The 8,686-nt window shown below is 35.6% G+C and overlaps 1 pseudogene; it reads left to right on the forward strand.

The window, feature by feature from the left end:
- The first annotated feature begins 2,528 nt into the window (after positions 1 to 2,528).
- On the forward strand, positions 2,529 to 3,856 carry LOC125916927 (programmed cell death protein 6-like; annotated as a pseudogene).
- The last annotated feature ends 4,830 nt before the right edge of the window (positions 3,857 to 8,686 follow it).

An 8,686-nucleotide genomic window follows, 5' to 3' on the forward strand; every position in this document is an offset into this window, starting at 1 on the left:
TAAATCCCTGATACCATTCCTGAATGTCCTACTGCAGAATGGTCTCTCATACTTTAGACTTATAAAAATTTTTCATGGCTTCACATGGTCATTTTCTTTTACTGTGGCTTATGAAGCCAACCACATGGTTCTGTTAGAAATATGTCCATGTTCTTATCATTTATAGGATCTAGTTTGTAGGATTTGGTAAATAAATGACTGTATTATTTGTTCACATTTTATTCGTCAATCACAGAGACACCATCTTCTTAATTTTCTGTAGATCTTTATTGATATAAATTCTGTTGCAAAAAAGTTGGTCATTATTTTAGATCAGAAATATCTAATCATGACTACTCATTTATATCTTACATAAAGAGCTTTTGTACTATAGAATTTTTGAGGTTTGAAGAGGGCTGACTATAAGCCTGAAAAGATAGGAAACCTGCTAAGTTGATTTTGTTATTCTTCAATGGTCCTGAGTCTGTAATTCCGAAAGTCTACCCTCAAACCAAAGGTTTTAGATGAATTTTTAAGCAGCAGAAGATCAGTCTGAATTTTCATTTTTCCCTAGGAATTTTTTCAACTTTGTGGGTTTTAGCCAGATACGTTGCCTTCCTTGAACATAGTTTCATGTGGTTTTATAATATTTATTCAACATTATTTTCCATTAGTTCTCTATTTTTAATTGTTGGTAACCATTTCAGTGTGTTACTATTACATGGTGCAGAACTGATTTATCCACATTAATGTCTGAGGAGACCATGACCCATTTTATTTGCTGCATGGTTAGCCCCGGTATTCATGGCAGGTTTTCTGAATATTTCTGATGAAGTCTTTAATCACATGTAATTCTGAAAACACATTCCCATTTAGTAAGACTTATACAGGATGGTAAGCCCAACATGGCAAAAGGTTTCTAAAAAATTCCATAAACATTAAGCATATTTATGTCATAGCATTAAGTTTGGTCAATTTGAAACTTACTGTATTGTAGTATAAGAGACATTTTGTTTGCTTGTGTTTACTTTCCCAGGAGTAAATGCGTTTTGGTTAACCACAATGGCAAACTTAGTCAAGACATTTATGTCAACAAATCCTACTGCTTAACAAAGTCACATTCTTAGTTTCTAGGACAGCAGACTGGATTCTAAGTAATAAGGTGTTTATAAGGCATGCTGTAAATCTGGGACTATAAACATGTCTACTTTTCTGTTAAACCTGCTGCTGTGCATGAGGTACAATAAGCTCTCTTTTCAGTTTTATGGTGGCCAGTATGTTGGCTTCCCAATCCTGATTGCTGTTGATTCTGCTGTTCTCAAAGCCTCCTGCCAAGCTCTTGACCCAAGTCACGCTCCTGGTGATGTCATGATGCCACTAAGAATTTGCTCATTCACTGTACCTGAGAGTCACATACCTTCTCTATTAGTCACACACTACTTGGAGAATAACATTGTGAAAAAAAGCAGGTCTCTCCTTCCCCTATTTCAAAGGTATCACATTTTTAGGTCTTTCATAATGAGCTTATAGATATAGTAAGATGATTATTGTTTTTACAGAAATTATTTTTAACAAGGATTTTTCTCAAGAGTTAACAATACTACTTTTGTTGTTTTGACAAGAAACAAGATTTTGTCTGCATTTATAAGTACAATTTATTCCAATTCAACATATATGCATGAAACACAGTGCCTGCTATTTGAGATTATCTCGAATAATCTCAGTTACTAATGCCAAATATCTGTAGGAAAAGAAGAGAAACTGGTAGTAGATCTGGGTATTTAAATTACATCATGTCAAATATATCTATATGGAAAAATCTGATCACCTAAGTTCTTCACTTTTCACCCAAATACTATTTATATAGATACACCTTGCATCTTGCCTTACTTCACACTTTGATTCCCTGACCCAAATTACTCATAGATTAATGTTCCAGAGATCCTGTTAAATCAAATATTAAAAACAAAAACAAACAAAACCTCAACAAAAAATTTCTTAAAATCAGCCGGCTTTGAGCTCAGTCCTAAGCAAATAGCTCTTGTATTTGTATACTTTTTGTTCTAAGTTAACATCAGTGTTTTAACCAGGCATGAACAATGACTCAATACAAATGACTAAAAGCCACAAGTTAATTTCTCATGGACTATGATGGACTTGGAGCTTATGCTCTATCTTTGATATGTCAGAGTGTTTCCTCCAACATTTCATTTAATAAATGAGGTGGTTTTTTTGGTAGAAAATTTTCTTCTGCTACCTTCAGGAAGAAACTCCATCAGTAACTCTTTAACCAAACATTAGAGGCTATTTCTGTAAAGTTCTTTGAGTTACTTTGTCCACAATTATACCTACATATTTGATATTCAGATTTGACAATTAACATGAATTAGGCAAAAATCATTTTCTTAAACAGTTTTTCAAATTTCAGTGATATACAGACATTTTGCAAAAGAAAAAAAGTCCTTGTGGATCCCGCATGTTAAATTATTTTTACCATGATGTTAATTAAATGGAAGATGATTTTATACTATAAAATGTAACCACCTTTCATGTTCCCCTGGCGCTTCAGTCCAGCTATGCACCTGGCCCCATGGCCACCAACCCCTGCTGCCTGGGGCCCTGGGACTGGCCCTGCCGAAGGCATGGTGCTGCCGGACCAGAACAACTTCTGGAACGTTTTCCAGAGGGTTGATAAAGACGGGAGCTAGGTGATATGGGATAACAAGCTTCAGCAAGCACTATCTAACAGTACTTGCGCTCCATTTAATCAGTGACTGTCGGGTCAATCATGTCTATGTTTGAGAGAACAAGGCTGCCGTGAACTTAAGTGAGTTCACTGGTGTCTGGAAGTACATCACAGACTGGCCGAACATCTTTCACACTTATGACAGAGACAACTTTGGGATGATTGATAAGAACAAGCTCAAGCAAGCCCTGTCAGGATATGAGCTCTCTGACCAGTTTCACAACATCCTCATTTGCAAGTTTGACAGACAAGGATGGGGGCAGATCATGTTTGATGACTTCATCCAGTGCCACATCGTCTTGCAGAATGCTAGATCAGTGAAAGTGAAGTTTCTGTGGCCTGCTAAGTGCAACAATCCATGATTTCCGCACTGAGATTGACAGATATATTCAGGCATTACCATTTGGATCAGGTCGGCTGGATTCAGGTGTAGTATGAACAGTATCTGTTTATGGTCTTTAGCCTCTTATAACACTGGCCTTTGCAAATAGCAACATGACTTATGGAAGGAAAACTAAAAATGCCAAATCTCCCTTTAAAGAACAGGACAAAAATGCAGCTAGATACTGTTCTTCTTTTACATTTTAATTTTTTTATGTTTATTTCTGAGCATGAGAAATAAGCAGAGACAGAGCATAAGTGGGGGAGGGGCAGAGAGAGAGGGAGACACAGAATCAGAAGCAGGCTCCAGGCTCTGAGCTGTCAGCACAGAGCCCAATGCAGGGCTCAAACTCACAAACCGTGAGATCATGACCTGAGCCTAAGTCGGATGTTCAACTGACTGAGCCACCCAGGTGCCCCTTTACATTTTATATAATTAACATTTGAAGGCTAAGCTAAGCTTAAGGCTAAGCTTTGAGGGCTAAGCTAACATTTGTGCATAAGCTAATTAAGGTTTTTGCAAGTGTAACAATAGTTATAATCATTATTCATATACAAACATTTGATTTGAAACTGTTCACTTGTCCCATGCAAAAAATTCATCATGTGCATTTCTAGATAGCTCCAGTTCTATAGTAGAAATACTTCTATTAGCCAATAAGAATTTTAAAATAATATGGAACTTGCACAGAGGCTTTTATGTGCCTTACATTTTTAAAACAGGATCTATTGTGTTTGAATATGCAACATAAGCAATAAAGCAAATGTGCTTCTTGTTCTGCCCCCCCCGCAAAAAGCTAAACAAATGTAAAAACACAAATAAACTCATGACATCCATAAAGTTCAATATTAATTTAACATGTTACATAGTTGCTTTAATTATACAAAACTACTATTTGTACTGTGATTATGCTTTTTAATATCACTGCACTATAAGCTTCATAAAGACAGACCCATGTCTGGGTTTTTTCACCATTTTGAATTCTTAGAAAATTGGGGAGGAAATGAATCAATGATCATTGTTAATATGGGCAACTTTTAACATATTGAGCAGAACAGGGGGTGCTTGGGTGGCTGAGTTGGTTAGCATCCAATTCTTAATATAAGCTTAGATCATGATCTCATAGTCCATGAGATTGAGCCCCGTATCATGCTCTGCACTGGAGCTGAGTCTGCTTGGGATTCTCTCTCTTGGTCTCTCTCTGACCCCCCTTTTCTCTCTCAATAAATAAACAAACTTAAAAATAATCCACAACAAATAAAACTCCAGGACCATATGGCTTCCTGGGTGAATTCTACCAAACATTTAAAGAAGAAATAATGCCTATTCTCCTCAAACTATTCCAAAACATAAGAAAAGAAGTAAAATTTCCAAATTCATTCTATGAGGCCTGCATTACCCTGAAATCAAACCAGGCAAAGACCCTACCAAAAAAAAAAAAAAAAAGAAAAGAAAAAGAAAAAAAGAAAACCCCAGAAAACTACAGGCCAATAAAATATTAGCAAACTGGATTCAACAATACATTTAAGGGATTATTTACCACAGTCAATTGGGATTTATTCCAGGGATGTGAGTATGGTTCAATATTTGCAAATCAATCAATGTGATATAGGTGATACAATGTGATACAACCAGGAATAAATTTAATGAAGACGGGGAAAGACCTATTCTCTGGAAACTTATAAGACATTGATGAAAAAAAATTGAAGATGATACAAACAAATATACCCTGCTCATACTACCCAAAGCAGTCTGTAGATTCAATGCAATTCCTATCAAAATACCAATACCATTTTTCACAGAAGTAAAACAAATAAACCTACAGTTTGAACAGAACCACAAAAGACCCTGAAAAGCCAAAACAATCTTCTAAAAATTTTTATATATTTATTTAAGTAATCTCTACATCCAAAATGGGGCTCGAACTCAAGACTCCAGGATCAAGAGTCTCATGCTCTTCCAACCAAGCCAGCTGACACCAGCCAAAGCAATCTTAAGAGAAAAGAACAAAATAGGTTTCAAGATATACTACAAAGCTGTAGTAATCAAAACAGTATGGTACTAGCACAAAAATAGATATGTAGATCAACAGAAACAGGATAGACAGCCCAGAAACAAACCCATGCTTTTATGGTCAGTTAATTTATGACAAAAGAGCCATGAATATGCAATAGAGGAAAGAGTCTCTTCAATAAACGGTGCTGGGAAAACTGGAAAGCTACCTGCAAAAGAATGAAACTGGACCACTTTCTTTACACACAAAATAAAACAAAAAATGGATTAAAGTCCTAAATGTGAAACCTGAAATCATAAAACTCCTAAAGGAAAACATGGGCAGTAATGTCTTAGACATTGGCCTTGGAAACATATTTATGGATATATTTCCTCAGACAAGGAAAACAAAAGCAAAACTAAACTACCAGGACTATACCAAAATAAAAGTCTTTTGCACAGCAAAGGAAACCACCATAAAACAAAAAGGCAACCTACTGAATGGGAAAAGATATTTGCAAATGATATATCAGATAAGGAGTTAATATTCAAAATATAAAAAGAACTTATTCAACACCAAAAAAAAAAATCCAATTAAAAAATGGGCAGACAACCTGAATGAGCACTTACCCAAAAAGGACATACACAATCAAGTGGGATTTATTCCTTAGATGAAAGGGTGGTTCAATACTCACAAGTCAATCATCATGATACACCACATTAATAAAAGACTAACAATCAGATGATCATTTCAATAGATGCAGAAAAAGCATTTGACAAAGTACAACATCCATTCATGATAACCCTCAATAAAGTAGGTTTAGAGGGACATATCCCAACATTTTAAGGCCATATATGAACAAACCACAGCTCATATCATCCTCAAGGGGAAAAAATGAGAGCTTTTCCTCTATGGTCAGGAACAAGACAGGGATGTCCATTCTCACCATTGTTATTTAACATAGTACTTAAAGTCCTAACCACAGCAATCAGATGACAAAAAGAAATAAAAGGCATCCAGATCTGCAAGGAAGAAGTCAAACTTTCACTCTTTGCAGATAACATGATACTCTATATAGAAAACCCAAAAGAATCCACCAAAAAACTAGTAGAGCTGATACACAAATTCAGTAAAGTCTCAGGATACACAATCCATGTACAGAAATCTGCTGCATGTCTATACACCAAAATGAAGCAGCAGAAAGAGAAATTAAGGAATCAATCCCATTTACAATTGCACCAAAAACAATAACATACCTAGGAATAAAACTAACCAAAGAGGTGAAAGACCTGTACTCTGAAAACTATAAAATGCTGGTGAAAGAAATTGAAGAAGACACAAAGAAATGGGAAAACACTCGATGTTCATGGATTGGAAGGACAAATACTGTTATAAAATGTCTATACTGCCCAAAACAATTGACACATTTAATGAAATCCCTATCAAAATACCAACAACATTTTTCACAGAAGTATAACAAACAATCCTAAAATTTGTTTGGAACCACAAAAGACCCCAAATAGCCAAAGCAACCTTGAAGCAAAGCAAAGCGGGATGCATCACAATTCCAGACTTCAAGGTATATTTCAAGGCTGTAGTGGTCAAAACAGTATGGTACTGGCACATATATCAATAGAATGGAATTGAAAGCCCAGAAATGAATCCATAACTAAATTGTCAATTAATCTTTGACAAAGCAGGAAAGAATATCCACTGGGAAAAAGACAGTCTCTTCAACAAATGATGTTGGGAAAACTGGACAGCTGCATGCAAAATAATGAAACTGGACCACTTTCTTATACCATACACAAAAACAAATTCAAAATGGATTAAAGACCTAAATGTGAACCATGAAAATCCTAGAAAAAAACACAGGCAGTAACTTCTTTGATATTGGCTGAAGCAACGTTTTCTAGATATATCTCCTGAGGCAAGAGAAACAAAAACAAAAATAAAAAGCTTCATCAAAATAAAAAGCTTCTGCACAGCAAGGAAAGCAATCAACAAAACTAAAAGACAACCTATGGAATGGGAGAAGATATTTCCAAATGACATATCTTATAAAGGGTTAGTATCCAAAATATATAAAGAACTTATCAAATTCAGCACTCAAAAAATAAATAAATTATCCAGTTAAGAAATGGGCAAAACACATGAATACATGAATAGACACTTTTCCAAAGAAGATATCCAGATGGCTAACAGACACATGAGAAGATTTTCATCATCACTTACCATCTGGGAAATACAAATCAATACAACAATGAGATATCACTTCACACCAGTCAGAATGGCTAAAATGAACAATACAAGAAACAATAGGTGCTGGCGAGGATGTGGAGAAAGGGGAACCCGCTTCACTGTTGGTGGGAATGCAAACTGAGCAGCCACTCTGGAAAACAGTATGGAGTTTCCTCAAAATGTTAAACATAGAACTACCCTATAATCCAGCAAGTGCACTACTAGGTATTTACCCAAAGAATACAAAAATACTAATTCAAAGGGACACATGTAACCTAATGTTAATAGCAGCATTATCTACAATAGCCAAGTTATAGAAACAGCCCAAATATCCATCAATGAATGAATAAATAAAGATGTTCTTTTTCTGTGGCCAAATAAACAAGACATATGAGAAGACTGGTAATCTGGACCCTAATATCCCTCCTACTGGATGCTAAGAAAGGATAAGGTCATTTTAGTTTGCATTAATAAAACCAGTTAGTGATGGACATTACACTTCATTTTTTTAGCCCTGATATAGCCAGAAGCTTTCTTTCACATACTGCAATCTTTGCCCACCACCCCAACATACAGAAAAGAGTTCTTCTAAAACTTCGGTCATTATGTTTTCTCCTAATGCAGATTATATTAATGGAAATTAAAACCAACAAGGCAAAAACTAAAAAAAAATCTAAAGTACTTCCTCATTAAAAACACCTCACATGAACCTTCTGTATCATTTATGGACATATCTAAAGGTAGCCCCTTTCAGCTGCCAATTATTTTCAAGGCAAATAAGATTTCTGATAACAAGCACTATAGTGGATCTGTTTGCTTCTTCATGTCAGCCTTTTCCATCACTGTGGCCTTGCTAAGGGTTGTGGCCATGTAGCATATGGCCTCTGATATAATACTCTTGGGCCAACACAATCTTTGTTCTTCTCCAAAAGGTTATGTTGTAAAGACTCAGCATCCCCACACATTGCTAAAACAGGCTACCTAGCTTTGAGAGAAATAATTTTTCTAGCATATTCTGGGCAACTCGGCACTGCACTTTTTCCATAAAAAAAAGAGTGAAGAATATGCAGAAATACAATGTGGCCACATTAATTGCTGCATATTTTATTCAGTAACTCATGGCTCTCCAAGCGAATGTAGATGCAGAGGTTTCCACCTTCAGTTTTGTAATATCAGCTTACATCTTCCCCACTGCCAGAGGATTTCTTTTCCTTTCAACAGATACTGGTTTCCTGCCCAAATTTTTTAACTTAAATTTGTTTGCTAGAAATCTAAATATGTCTTTTTAACTAGAGAATACTAATCACATCTCTATTTCTTCTAAATGGTGTGAAATAGCTATTTC

This window comes from Panthera uncia, unplaced genomic scaffold (genome assembly GCF_023721935.1).
Source record: "Panthera uncia isolate 11264 unplaced genomic scaffold, Puncia_PCG_1.0 HiC_scaffold_1322, whole genome shotgun sequence".
Lineage (NCBI taxonomy): Eukaryota > Metazoa > Chordata > Mammalia > Carnivora > Felidae > Panthera > Panthera uncia.